Source organism: Nicotiana tabacum, chromosome 3, assembly GCF_000715075.1.
Source record: "Nicotiana tabacum cultivar K326 chromosome 3, ASM71507v2, whole genome shotgun sequence".
In the NCBI taxonomy this organism is placed as follows: Eukaryota; Viridiplantae; Streptophyta; class Magnoliopsida; order Solanales; family Solanaceae; genus Nicotiana; species Nicotiana tabacum.
Genome location: NC_134082.1, coordinates 79,021,676 through 79,036,752, shown reverse-complemented (window position 1 = coordinate 79,036,752; position 15,077 = coordinate 79,021,676). Strand labels below are relative to the sequence as shown.

General features: G+C 36.9%; 1 long non-coding RNA gene across 1 annotated transcript; it reads right to left on the bottom strand.

Annotated features, from left to right (window-relative positions):
• Window positions 1-616: 616 nt before the first annotated feature.
• Window positions 617-14,363, bottom strand: LOC107790443 (uncharacterized). The gene is made up of 3 exons (XR_001649042.2): window positions 14,093-14,363; window positions 13,904-14,003; window positions 617-1,043 (listed from the first exon to the last, which is right to left on the bottom strand). It is a non-coding gene; the product is annotated as an uncharacterized LOC107790443 (long non-coding RNA).
• Window positions 14,364-15,077: the final 714 nt, after the last annotated feature.

The following is a 15,077-nucleotide window of genomic DNA, read 5'->3' as shown; positions in this document are numbered from 1 at the left end:
AATAAAATATTAAAATTACTTCCATTACTAAAAAGTATATTACAATACAGACTGCATTATTGTTCATTTTCATTCTACGCATATACATATGGCCCAAAAAAAAAAACACAAGATCACTTTGACAATTCTCATAATTTTATGCAACTAGTAAAAGGGGTGACAATAATCCCAAGACATAAATGAAAGATCAACTCTAAATAGAACAAGGCAGTGTACTTTGTGCGAGAGTTATTCTATCAGAAAGAAGATTGTTCATATATCTATCCATCTGAAATTCAATGTGCAATAATTCTACCAAGTAAACAGATCATGTGTTGCTCAAATGGAATGTATCTTAAGAATGATATTCAACAGATGATACATGCTAATGTTATAAATAAGTGCATAAGACTTGTTTACAATCTTTTTCACCCTAAATCCTGGAAGGATATGGTATAATCTTGATATTATCACTATCAAATTATTTTCATAGAAAAGACACCAGAAAAAGTAAACTTCTTAATTGCAGAAAATGGACCTAGTTCGATGGAACTTGCTAGTTTCATGCTTTGGTGTAATTGAAGTTTACTGCTGTAACATAAGGGTCAAAAGCTTTAGAAGAAGCTAAGACATCAGATCGGAGAAGCCTCTTTCAAAGTTCCATATTTAAAAGAGCATGTAAATAATGCAGGCTTACAATATCTTATTCATTCTAACAAAAAACACAAGTATCAGTAATTACTACAATTCAGTTCCAAAGTCTATTCAGGTTGATTCAGATAAAAAGCCACATGTTGAAGATATAGAATCCAATTTCCTTCTATGATAATACCAGGTCATGAAGAGTACAAAAATATTAGCAGTACCTGCTGCATTCGGGTCATGAAAGCAGCTTATTGTTCTATATCCACTTGTTCACGCTCCTATTCCCACCTCCTTTGCAACTCCTGTTCCATATTCCTTTGCAACTCGGCTTTCCATGCTCAAAAAAGCTTTTGCATAGTACTGAACACAAAGGCTTGCAACTTATGCTTTCGCAGCCCGCCACAAGCTTCAGATTTATCCTAAACACAAATGTAATATTACGTTTGATATTCATACCAAATTTAATCAGTAAAGCACAGGTTCTACTTCAGTACTGATTCTATTTACGAAATTAAAGATACAAGCATCATGAACTATATTTGTGAAACACTTAGAACAACTGAATCACTGAAAATTTATATTATTGTATGATAAAAGATGCAGCGAACCATGTTAACACATTTCTTGACAGCTTACCGTTTTATCAGCATTTAGAAAGTTAACTCCTCCTTCAAAGAATTGATATATTAATAAAATAAAAAGTAAACAACCATCTGGAATTGGAGCCAGATGCAAAAATATCACTAAACCCCTGTAACTTTTTGATTCAGTTCATATTCAATACTTTTCAATGTTTGAAACCATTAAAGTAAGAAACTCAAACTATATTTGGGAAACAATATCAAATAAAAAGTAGGACAAGTATTTTCTACTTGTAACACTACCAAAGATTCAGTTCAAAAGCAGTAAGCAGGTTCCATCATTCTGTTTCACTTTCCTACATATATAAATGCTGAAGTCTATTTTAATTTCCTTTTTGATATACCTGAGTAGTCAAATATGTTCTCCAAGGACTGGTAGTACAAATCATGAGCTTCTAAGAATAGAGTTCATGAAGCCGATATGAAGAAAATACATCTTCTGTTTGAAAAGTACATAAACAAAGTTTTATAAAGCTAAGGCTACCATGAACAAGGAGGCAGCTACATCAAGGACGCAAATACACCTTCAAATCCAACAACCATCAGCAACATCGGCATCCGGAATCTGCACGCAATGTGCAGGAAGTGCAGTATGAGTACAACCGACCCCATGTACTCAAAAAGTAACAAACCTAATCTTAGGTTGAAAGCAGTGAAGAGCTAAGACAGGATCAGGTCCAAAGCCAATATTTTCACAACAGTTCATAACAACATAAATGCAAGTATAAAAGAGATATCTCAAAAGTAAAATACTCAGCTCTTTCACAGGTCTAGAAAATATGCTTTTCAAATATCTCAGTGAAAGAAAATCCTAGATCTCTTACCGAAATTGCCAAAAGTACGAGTAAGTTTGAAAACTGTAATTTTCCAAATATCCTTTGCACAATAAATAAAAAAATTTATTTTCTTTCCAAATAACAATTATAAAGTGTCTCTTCATACCCACATATCAATGTATATAATAAGTCATGAATGACGTTATACTATATAACATGAGTAAGAATGCATTTCTATGCCTATATCTCATGTATGCATGTGAATGCCATGTATCTCAGAGATAAAACATGTACTCACACTCTCAGAGTACTCAATGTCATTACCTTGCATCCTCTCTTACTAAGCTCAATGCTCAGCACACTAAATCACTCAGCGTTGTATAATTAACTGTTGCGGCGTACAGCCCGATCCATATATATATAGTCGATTGTGCTCACTGGGGGTGTACAGACTCCGGAGGGGCTCCTACAGCCCAAGCATTATATCGTTGCGGTGTGCAACCTGGCCTAATATCGCTGTGGCATGCAACACGATCCACATTTTGCTGCGGCATGCAGCCCGATCAACACACACACACACACACACACACACACATATATATATATATATATATCCTCACAATCAGGCCGTCGGCCTCACTCCAGTCATCGTTCTCTCTAGTCTCGCTCACAGGCTCAAAATGTCTTGAAACTAGTCCGACAACAATGATATGATGCATCAACAACAACAACTGAGACTGAGATACGATATGAATGCATGAATATGACTGAGTACATCAATGGAAACCAGTGAGATGACAGCAAGCAATAACCAATATGGGTACAAACAATATTAGCATAAAGCCTAAACATGATATTTAGAATGATTGACATCTCAGTTACTTTATCACATGATGAAAACACAATTATCAACAAAATAGGGCCACTATACAGGGCCATGGGAACAACAGAGTCTCATTTCAAAAGGTGCACGCTCATACGCTTGTCACCGAGCATGTGCTTCACCTCAATACCAATCACATAACACATAGTTCGGGATTTCATACCCTCATCACTAAGCTTAGAAGAGTTACTTATCTTAAACAAGCAAATTCCGACACCGAGCAAGCCAAGTGATGCTTCAAGAATACCATCACGCACGTTCTGACCTCCGAATAGCTCGAAACTAATAAAAAAACTCAAATACAGCAAACAATGCTAAAGGAACCAATTCCAATCGAAAAAGGTCGAATCTTTAATCAAAAGCCCTAAATCGGCCAAAAAGCCCAACCCGGGATCGCACCTCGGAACCCGACAAAACTCACAAAATCCGTCAACCCATTCAATTACGAGTTCAATTATACTAGTTTCACTCAAATCCGATACTGAATCGATGTTCAAAACTCAAAAATTCATATTATGAAACTCTAGGCCAAAACCCCCAATTATTTCTTTAAAATTGGCGTAATATATACAGAGACACTTAAAGTTGGCACGATCTTTCATTTAGACACTTGAACTTAAGAGAGTTCCTATTGAGCACGTACGTTACATGAACTTTGTTCCAATTAAACACTTCTTGCTGAGTTGGCACATAAAGTGAGTTTCACCCAATATGGGCGCGTGAAAAGCCCAAAAAACAGATTTTGTTTTTGTTTTTTTTATTTCCTTCTTCTTCTTTATGCCCACCACCATTTCCACCATTGCCTCCTCCACTTTCCGTCATCTTCTCCGACTCAAATCGCTATTCTTCTTTCGAATCCCATACCAGATTCAAATTCAGCCGAAAACGAAAAGGTGAGTATTTGTGATTGGAAGAAAACAAAAAGGATAAAGTGAAGAAGAAGAAGCCTAACCCAGCTGCCAGAACTGAAATTAATTATGTCAAGAAATCTGGATAATGAAGAAGGTAAACAGAAATTTTCCTTTCTAAACCTAGCTCTTTTCCTTCTCGTCACTCTTTCTTTGTCTGTTCACTATTTATGCGTGTGTGTGTGGTTATTTCTGGGCAGCAGAGAGTGGTGTTTTGCGACGAGCTCTGGTGGCGGGGATGGAGACAATGAGGCTGAAGAAGACGGTGCGACTGCTGGGGTCTGCCAGCGGAGAGATTCAGTCGCTGGTGTTGTGTGTGTTAGGTTTGAGCAGCGGAAAGAGGTGGAGATGTAGTGGTCGTTTGTGGGTGGGCGCTGGCTGGTATTTTAGGGATGGAGAAGAAGAGTCTTTTGGGGTGGTTCAAGTTCAAGGAGAAGGGGAGCCAACTTTGTTTGCAGATGAAGATGGAAAGGAAGGGGGGCGGGGGTCGTTGGGGAAGATGACGGAGGGGAGGGGTGGGTTGGTAATATGTTTAGATGTTTGTTTAGGGCTAGTTATTTGTATTTTAGTGGAAATAACACTATATAGCTGAGGTGGACAGTGAGGTGGACAAATAAAATGATGTGGCACGATTTATAATGGTTACTTTTGCCACGTACACGGAGATTGCAGAACACGCGCTTGGTTAATTAATAAGCCAGCAAAAAACGTGTCTTATTGGTATGAGAATTGCCTAGGAAAAGTGTCTAATTGGAAAGAGAGGTCTAGTTTAAGTATCTAAGTGAAAGATCGTGCCAACTTTAGGTGTCTCCGTATGTATTACGCCTTTAAAATTCATCAACCAAAAGCTAAAATCGAAGATAGATTCATGAAATATAACCAAAACCGAGTAGAGAAAACTTACCCCAATTCATATGCTGAAAAGCGCCTCGAAAAATTACCCAATTTCTAGCACCCAACTTAAAATATGTTAAATACATAAAACCCTCATTTTAATATTGTTCTGTCTTATTTCTTGTGCCAAAATATCTCGAAACTCACTTTTGATAGGTCCAATGAATTCCTTGTAAAATTCTAGTTAAGTTAGGCTTTTGAATAACTCCATTTGACCTTATATTGAAGGAGATATGTTGGTTTCAATATTTGGAAATAGTGCAGATTTTTTAAATACGCAGCGGTGACAATTTCGTAATTAATATGAAAAAAATCTGACAACCCAATTCTTAGTAAAATGACCATAAAATCCTCATACGATGTTTAAATTTGACGATTCTTATTTCTATTACTCCGTAATTACGATACAGATCTAATGCTTTAATAAAAACAGAAATTGGAGCTCATTTGTTCAATATGGTACCATTTATGCTTGAAGAAATGACGTCGAAACATAAGAAAAACAAGCGCAACACAATCCAAACCTATCCGAAACTCACCTGAGCCCCTCGGGACCCCGTCTAAACATACCTAAAAGTTCCATATCATAATACGGACCTACTCGAGGCCTCAAAACACACATAAAAATATCGAAACGACAAAATGCACCTCAAATCAAACTTAATGAACTTCCGAACTTTCGACTTGCAAAAACTTATGCCGAAACATATCAAATCAACTCAGAATGAACCAAAAATTTGCGCACAAGTCCTAATATATTATATGGGTCTACGCGTGCCCCCAAATTACTGAGCGAAGTGCAAATGCTCAAAACGACTGGTCAGGTCATTACAACATACTTGTATGTAATTCAGGAAGGAGAGAATGTGAGTCACGTCTTAAACTCAGCATATATAATTGATATTCTTTGTCAAATCAGGTTATCTCAAAGAACTTTCGAAGTTTTCATTTTTCTGTTTGAAAACATCAACATTCTTAATGATGATACCATCTTTATGTTGTTTCCCTAGTATGTGGTTGTCTCATTTTGAGCTAAGATGTGCTTCGAAGTATGATATGTGGGGATTTTGATACTGTCGGATATGAATTGAGTCATTCAATTGCGATGCTGTTAGATATTGATTCTCTTGTAGTGTGTCATTGAGATGTATTTGTGTCTGTTCCAATATAAAATTCAGTTAACTTCTCTATTTAATTGTTTTATTGACTTTAATGGAATTGGATAGTTATTAGTTGGCTTACCTAGCGGGTTTGATTAGGTGCCATCATGACTAATAGATTTTGGATCGTGACATATTGGTATCAGAGCTCTAGGTTCATAGGTTCGACAAGTCATGAGCAAGTGTCTAGTCGAGTCTTGCGGATCGGTATGACAACATCCATATCTATCTTCGAGAGGCTACAGGACATTTAGGATATACTTTCCATATTTCTTTCCTTATCGTGCGACATTGATTCAGCTTGAAGCGTAACTCTTTGAATTCCTTCCACGTATTCGTATATGCATGTGAGCGCTCGGTATCAGTTGTTCATCGATGGCTTGTGGTTCTATGGAGGAGGTGCGAGATGTAATTTCAGTATGCTGATGATGGGCCAGTCTAGAGTACTTGAGGCTAAGTTTTGACTATAGCTTTAGCACTGAGGTGTTGATTGTGTGAGCATGTGCTTTTGGATTTATATGCCCGGAAGTGTCCCTATTAGTGGAATTTGTGGCTGGATGGCTATGTGATGAGTATGATGTGACCGCGAGATGTGTTCATATGATTTGAATGTGACGAGAAGGGTTTTCTTGTGGTGTAGAAAGAGTTATTTGGTGCTTGATTTCCATCTTGATTTGACGTATAGTCTCGAGTTATGGGTGTGTTGAAGGATCCTTTTCATGTTGTTTAGTTGAGGAGAGAAGTAGATTTTCATGTCGTAACATGAGTTCAGACTCGGGAAGATTAAGTGGTTGCGTAATAGTTATGATTGTGGAAGGGTATAGAAAGATGTCAGTTTGAGGCTAAGCAGGTGGGTTATCTCCTACGGAATGTCCTGAGATTGTGTGATCTCTATGTTGTTTCATTGAGAGTTCTCTTTTACCAGTGAATTATATGTAGTGCAATTTGAGTTTGGATCGCTTGTGAAAGTTGGCTTGACTATTACAAGGATGAATACGAGATTTGCAAATGATTTGAGGTATTATATGGTTTGTGTTACATGAGCTTATGGAGGAATCAGTTGAATCTCCCTACGATATTATGGTTGTAATAAAGTATGGGCATTAGGAGTTATGGTGTGTTTTGATCCATGGCTTTGATCTAAGTGGAGGAGTCCGCTATTGATAAGTTGATGTCACGATTATGTGTTGTATTGGTTTCGGTTTGAGGTATACTTGTAAATGAGTTATGTTCTGCAAAGCATGAGATCGAGGATGACTTGAGTAAAGGAAATTCTGGGTAAACTTTATGAGTATATGAGAATCACGGAATGATTTGAGTTGTTATTTGTAAAGGATGTAGCGTGCATAGAGTAGGGATTCACTCTGTTGCTTAGAAAAGTGGATTACTTCCTTGGGTGTTGTTGTGCTAATGGGGAACAGGTCATTCGGTTCGTTTGATCAGTTTAATTGAAATCTGAGTAGAGTGGAAGACTCTCAAGAATGGTTCTAATGGATGTAAGATCTAAATGTGGCAATTGAGAATTTTGCAGATTTGTACATGGCTAGAATCGGAGGGCTACATTGGATGGTGTTGAGATTCACAGTATTTCTATATCACTATGGATTCTACATTCAGTATCAGGAAGGTAAAATGAACAACTTTAAATTCACAGAAGGTCTCTTCAAAGTGGGTATCTCGGTTGTGGTACTTTTGGGGTGATTAAAAGAGCATTCAGCAACTTATGAGCCTTAGGGCGGTGTGGTTTATCTTAGGGTGTCGTGTGGTGAGTCTTGGTTGAGGACTGTGGTATTATGCCGAGGAGGAGTATCAATTTGAAGGTAATTCAGAAGGAACTCAAAGAAATATGATAGCTTAGTAGTAGGTTGGATCGGCATAGTAATGGATATGATAGGTTTTTTGGGTGCGTATGATGTGATGGGTTTCTATAGGTGTTATGTGGCGATACTCTTGGGTTTTGGTAACTTGCGTAGCTTGGTTGAGTTAGAGAGATTTAGTTCTGATGGCTTAATTATGTGCAAATGGGTTTCAAAGCAATTTTAATAGTTTCTACCACGGTTCGAGGAGTATATTTTCTACTGGCATAAGGAGCATGTGATGTATAGTAATTTTTATTATTCGTATGATGGCATAGTATATATGCGGTATGTTGTGTAGGATTGAGATTTGCATGTGAAAGATCACGGTTCAGTTTTGAAGGGGAGGTCATGAGTCCTTAGGCAACATGGATAGTTTCAAATGACTAGGTAAATAACATTACTGAAAGTGTTGGTTTATGTTTAGTCAACAATGGCGTGGCAATTGGAAGAGTCGGTGGAAAGAGTTGGTGTGGATGCTAGGAGGAAGCTTCCTCCTTTGATGTCACTCATGACATCAAGAGGAGGTAGTTTGATGTCATCAATGACATCAAGAGGAGGACTTTACCTCTATAAATAGATGCACTCTTTTATTTGTAGAACCATCCCAAAATAATACAATACATTATAGTGAGTAAAGATTTAAGAGAGAAATTCTCTTTAGTGTAATTGTGAAATCTCCCCTTCCTTTGTTAATATTAAAAAGGCAACTGTTCTCTAGTGGACGTAGGATTATTTTGATCCGAACCACGTAAAATCTTGTGTTCTTTCTTTTACGTTTCCACTAACAATTACTATTTGGTATGGCTTGATCGACTGTTGGTGTTCACATATGCCAACTAAGGGAAAAGAAGATCACGTATGCCAACTAAAGAAGTCTTTGGATGGTTTGAAGTAATCCCCTAGACAGTGGTACAAGAGGTTTGATGCATTCATGACTACACATGAATTCTCAAGGAGTGCATTTGATAGGTAGATAAATGCTTTGAAGAAACTGTTGAGTAAGGAATTTGACATGAAGAATTTAGGAGCTACAAAGAAAACCCTTGGTATGGAGATTTTAAGAGAAGACGGTGTTGTACATCTTTCTCAGAAGAGGTATATTGAAAGGGTTCTCGAGAGATTCAATATGCATACGTGCAAGCCTGTAAGTATAACATTAGCTCCTTATTTTAAACTTTCAGAGTTACAAATGCCTCATTCCGAGGATGAGGTGGAGCATATGTCAAAGATTCCTTATGCCAGTGCAGTCGGTAGCATTATGTATGCTATGGTATGCACACGTTTGCGGAAACCTTTGTGGCATAGAAGAATTATAGAAGTATTCCTCGCAGAATGATTGACTGTATGTGGATCGACGTTGGTGTTCATACCACGCTATGGTATTCTCCTATTTGATCGACTGTCGGTGTTCAAATTTTTCTTTGTGGCATAGAAGAATTATAGAAGTATTCCTCACGGGATGATCGTGTATGAGAGATGTGTTAGACATTCAGGCGGTGGAGTTGGGATCGGATATGGTGATTCATGTGTTCTATGGATTTGTAGACTGGGAGCTCTCAGAAGCAGATTTTTGCATGGTTGTGGACTATAAAGTGTGGCCAAAGCTATCCAGCTGATAGTATGTGTTATGATTCAGTCATTGTAGACTTTCGGAGGATTATTTATCTATTTATGGATGACTAGAGTTGATTTGGGGGTCAATTGGTTGACACCGAACTGCTATTGTTGAGAGATATGTTATTCGGTTGTTATTAAGCTTGTTCGTGTTCTGAAATGACCTATGAGTTACTCTTCTATGCTACGAGGAGTTGTGAATCATTGGTTATAAGCACACATGGTGCGGTTCTATTTGGGTTTATAACAGAAATTTGAGCAAGATGAGCATTCGGGTATTGTGTGATTAATCGCGTGTTGGCTGTGTTCTTTTCGGATAATGGCATTATGTTATTTGCCCTCTGTGGTTATTGTAATGTACTTTGGGTAATTGATGTCAAATTTTGTGTGGTAATTGATTTTGAGCAAGGCGGCTCGAGGAATATAAAATGGACCGACATTGGGATAGGGTCACACATTGCAGCAAAGTTATATTGAGGTATAACCCTTTGTGTTAGATTCATGTGTTTTGGTTTTTGCGGTGTGTGATAGGCTCTTAGCATTGCTTTGTAGCAGTACTCGTTGAGCTTGCGGGATGGTTCCCTCGTTTGAGTCATTTTTATGTTTTGAGTATATTTGGACTATTACTTATTGGTGCACGGATTGCATGGGTTGTGGCTTCAAATTGTATTGATGTGTCATGTCGCTAGAGTGGTCGTGTTGGATGAGATTGGGTTATTAGATATAGAATGAATACTATTGGAATTGATTACAACATGGTTGGAAGGATATTGTTGTTGATCGGCTTAGAAATTTGCTATAGTTCCTATCAAAGGAGAGAGAATTCCACAACTTGTTAATCTGGTGAATGTTATGAGTTTCTGTGTGTTCCTTTCATCATTGGCAGTATATGAAGGTGCTAGAACGAGGCTTTGTTTGATAAAAGGTTTATTACCGACATTAGGTTATTTTGAGCAGCTACTGTGATTAGAAATTATCGCTATAAGTATTTGAGTTTTGAGGTATATTATATGATTACGTCTTGAGTTACGGGTATGGCTTGATACAGCTTGTTCAGACTTATACAGTGTGTAGATGCGAGACTCTAATCTTATAGAAAATTCCGAATGTTAGAATTTTGATTCTAAGGCTTATGGGCTAGGTTGGGTTAAGGAATTTCAATCATGCTATGTTATCAGACCTATATGGGATAAGGTGACATCGGATCACCCCCGAATATGTGCATGGTAAGGTTATACAACGATTTTTTGGCTTTTGGAACAACTCTGGGCATGTTCGAGGATGAACATATGTTTAAATGGGGGAGGATGTAACGACCCGACCGGTTGTTTTGAGCTTTTGCACTTCGCTCAGTAGTTTGGGGGAACGAGTAGCTCCGTATGATGTATTAGGACTTGTGTGTAAAATTTGGGTTCATTCCGAGTTGATTTGATATGTTTCGGTGTAAGTTTTTGGAAGTTGAAAGTTCGGAAGTTCATTAAGTTTGATTTGAGGTGCATTTCGTTGTTTTGATATTGTTATGTGTGTTTTGAGGCCTCGAGTAGGTCCATATTACGATATGTAACTTATTGGTATGTTTAGATGGGGTCCCAAGGGGCTCAGGTGAATTTCAGATAGGTTTGGGTTGTGTTGCGCTCGTTTTTCTTATGTTTCGACGTCGTTTCTTCAAGCATAAATGGTACCACATTGAACAAAAGATCTCCGATTTCTATTTTTATTGAATCATTAGATCCATATCGTAATTACGGAGCCATAGCAAAAAGAATCATCAAATTTGGACATCATATGAGGATATTATTGTCATTTTACTAAGAATTGGGTTACCAGATTTGTTTCATATTAATTAGGAAATTGCCACTGCTACATATTTAAAAAAATTTGCACTATTTCCAAATATTGAAACCAACATATCTACTTCAATATAAGGTTAAATGGAGTAATTCAACAATCTAACTTGACTAGAATTTCACAAGGAATCCATTGGAGTTATCAAAAGTGAGTTTCGAGATATTTTGGCACAAGAAATGAGGCAGAACATTGTTAAAACGAGAGTTTTATGTATTTAACATATTTTGAGTTGGGGAGCTCGGAATTGGGCAATTTTTCGAGGCGCTTTTCAGTACATGAATTGGGGTAAGTGTTCTCTACTCGGTTTTGATTATATTTCATGAAACTATCTTCGATTTTAGTTTTTGGTAGATGAATTTTAAAGAAGAAATTGGGGGTTTTGACCTAGTGTTTCATAATATGAATTTTTGAGTTTTGAACACCGATTTGGAATCAGATTTGAGTGAAACTAGTATGGTTGAACTTGTAATTGAATGAGTTGACGGATATTGAGCTTTTTGTTGGGTTTCGAGGTGCGAGCCTGGGATGGGCTTTTTGGCCGATTTTGAGCTTTTGATTAAAGATTTGATCTTTTTTGTTTGGAATTGGTTCCTTTAGCATTGTTTGATGTATTTGAGTTTTTTTATTAGTTTCAAGCCATTCAGAGGTCGGAACGCAATTGATGGGATTATTGGAGCATTGATTGGCTTACTCGGTGTCGGAATTTGCTTGTTTAAGATAACTAACTCTTCTAAGCTTAGTGCTGAGGGTATGAAACCACTAACGATGTGTTATGTGATTGGTATTGAGGTGAAACACATGCTAGGTGACAGGCGGGTGGGCGTGCACCCAGTGAAATGGGACTCTGTTGTTCCCATGGCCCTGTATAATGGCCCTCTTTTATTGATATTTGTATTTTTATCATGTGATAAAGTAATTGAGCTGTCAATCATGCTAAATATCATGTTTAGGCTTTATGCTGATATTGTTTGTACCCATAGTGGTTATTTCTTGCTATCATCTCACTGATTTCCATTGATGTACTCAGTCATATTCATGCATTCACATCGTATCTCAGTCTTAGATATTGTTATTGATGCATCATATCATTGTTGTCGGGCTAGTTTCATGACATTTTGAGCCTGTGAGCGAGACTAGAGAGAGTGATGACTGAGTGAGGCCGAGGGCCTGATTGTGAGTATATATGGATCGGGCTGCACGCCGCAACGATATTGGGTCGGGTTGCACGGCGCAGCGATATAGTGCTTGGGTTGTAGGAGCCCCTTCAGAGTCTGTACACCCCCCAGTGAGCGCAGTTGACTATACATATATATGGATCGGGCTGTACGCCGCAACAGTTAATTATACAACGCTGAGTGATTTAGTGTGCTGAGCATTGAGCTTAGTAAGAGAGGATGCAAGGTAATGACATTGAGTACTCTGAGAGTGTGAGTACATGTTTTATCTCTGAGATACATGGCATTCCCATGCATACATGAGATATAGGCATAGAGATGCATTCTTCCTCATGTTATATAGTATCACGTCATTCATGACTTATTATATACATTGATATGTGGATATGGAGAAGCACTTTATACTTGTTATTTGGAAAGAAAATAAAACATTTTATTTATTTTGGAAAGGATATTTGGAAAATTATAGTTTTCAAACTTACTCGTACTTTTGGCATTTTCGTAAGAGATCTAGGATTTTCTTTCACTGAGATATTTGAAAAGCATGACCATTTTCTGGAACTGTGAACGAGCTGAGTATTTTACTTTTGAGATATCTCTTTTATACTTGCATTTATGTTGTTATGAACTGTTGTGGAAATATTGGCTTTGGACCTGATCCTGTCTTAGCTCTTCACTACTTTCAACCTGAGGTTAGGTTTGTTACTTTTTGAGTACATGGGGTCGGTTGTACTCATACTGCACTTCCTGCACATTGCGTGCAGATTCCGGATGCCGATGTTGCTGATGGTTGTTGGATTTGAAGGTGTACCTGCGTCCTTGATGTAGCTGCCTCTTATTCATGGTCGCCTTAGCTTTATAAAACTCTGTTTATGTATTTTTCAAACAGAAGATATATTTTCTTCATATCGGCTTTATGAAATCTATTCTTAGAAGCTCATGATTTATACTATCAGTCCTTGGAGAATGTATAAAATTTAGTTAACTTCTCAATTTAGTTGTTTGGTTGACTTTAATGGAATTGGATAGTTATTAGTTGACTTACCAAGCGGGTTGGGTTAGGTGTCATCACGATTAGTGGATTTTGGGTCGTGACATATGCCATTTTTCTACATACATAGAGAATGTACAAAGAGTAGAATATATTAGGCTGAAATGAAGAATGCTCATAAATGAATTAGGGAGGGACTAAAACAAGAAATAATGCTCATGATATGGAAATTAAACACTTCAGGAAATTTCTTAACACTCAGATACTTAAAAAGCAACATAATATATCTTCAAAGCTAAAAATCCAGGTAAATATAACCTTAAAAAAGCCCTTTTCTTTGAAAAAATTACTAAATTTGAGATACCCAGTTTAATATCGAACATTCAATCACAATAACAACACCAAAAGGCCTAGAATTTACAGAAAAAACCTTTCACCACATCCAGAGAAAGTGATAACTGAGAGACCACTATTAAGACCGAGAATCGACAAACTTGGGAAATAAAAGTAGAGATAGATAGATTTTGTACCTTCAAACCTTCGAATGGCTTCGAATAGCTTACCCTCAGAATGATTTTCAAACTTTGAACTTTCCTCCTTCCTTCTTTGGCTTTAGATGATAGGCTATTCCTGTAGATTCTAAAGTGGGTCAGAGAAATTTGAGGTAAAATCTGATAATATAATTATCACTGTAAATGATTTAGGATTTGAGCACATACCTTATGGAGTCACAATTCACAATGTGTGATTAGGGCTTTTGAGTTGTCTCTACCGAATGGTTCACATGTTGTAATTTTAGCGATTTGAGAGATTCTGAGGTGTCGAGTAGAGAAAATTTTAGAATTTTACAAAGAAGAAGTGCAGCAAAGAACTAGTATTGGAGCAAGAAAACCTAGCAAAGAGAACATTTGATATTTTTGGACATTCTTTGTAGTACTTTTTATCTTAAGACAAAATCAATTAATCTATTTGGAGTGACCAAGTAGCTACAAGTTGCCTTTTTGAGGCGGCTATTTACAAGTCGCTGCTAACTACGTAACCAAAATTATATTCTTAGCAGAATATAAAATTTCAGTATTAGTAGCACATATTAGTGGCAACGTAAAAATCTCGCCACTAAATATTTACCTTCAACAACGACTTTAACGGTCGCCGCTACTAGTATAATATTTGTTGCAACAAATAGAGTCGCCACTAAATGTTGCCGCAAAAAGTCCCTTTTCTTTTTAGTGAAACTAGCCTAAAATTTGAACTGGATTCTGGGCATTAATACTATAAAAATTATTACGCTACCATGTTAAGTTAGCCTATTATAACAAGTTATTTCATATCATACTTGATATAGCAATTAGAAATATTCAATTTTAACTTTAATTGAATAACTTACACAAATAATATAGAAATTATTCACGTTGTTAATTTACTTACTCCTATAAAACTTTAACTCTAAAAAGAAAGGGAGTTTCTCCTCTATATATACTATAATAGAAACTTATTTACCTATTTTCTCGATGTTTTGTAGTTTTTAATAAGTATCTAAATTTTTCTTACAAATTGTATATATTCCCCCTTAAAGGGTTTTCACTCCATTATTAGTGTCTTCAATTAAGATATTCAAATTCATCCTTTCCATTTTTTCCCTCTCCGCTTCTCTCTCCTTTTTTATATCAAAATCCCTAAATTTACACCAAATTCTCCATCTTC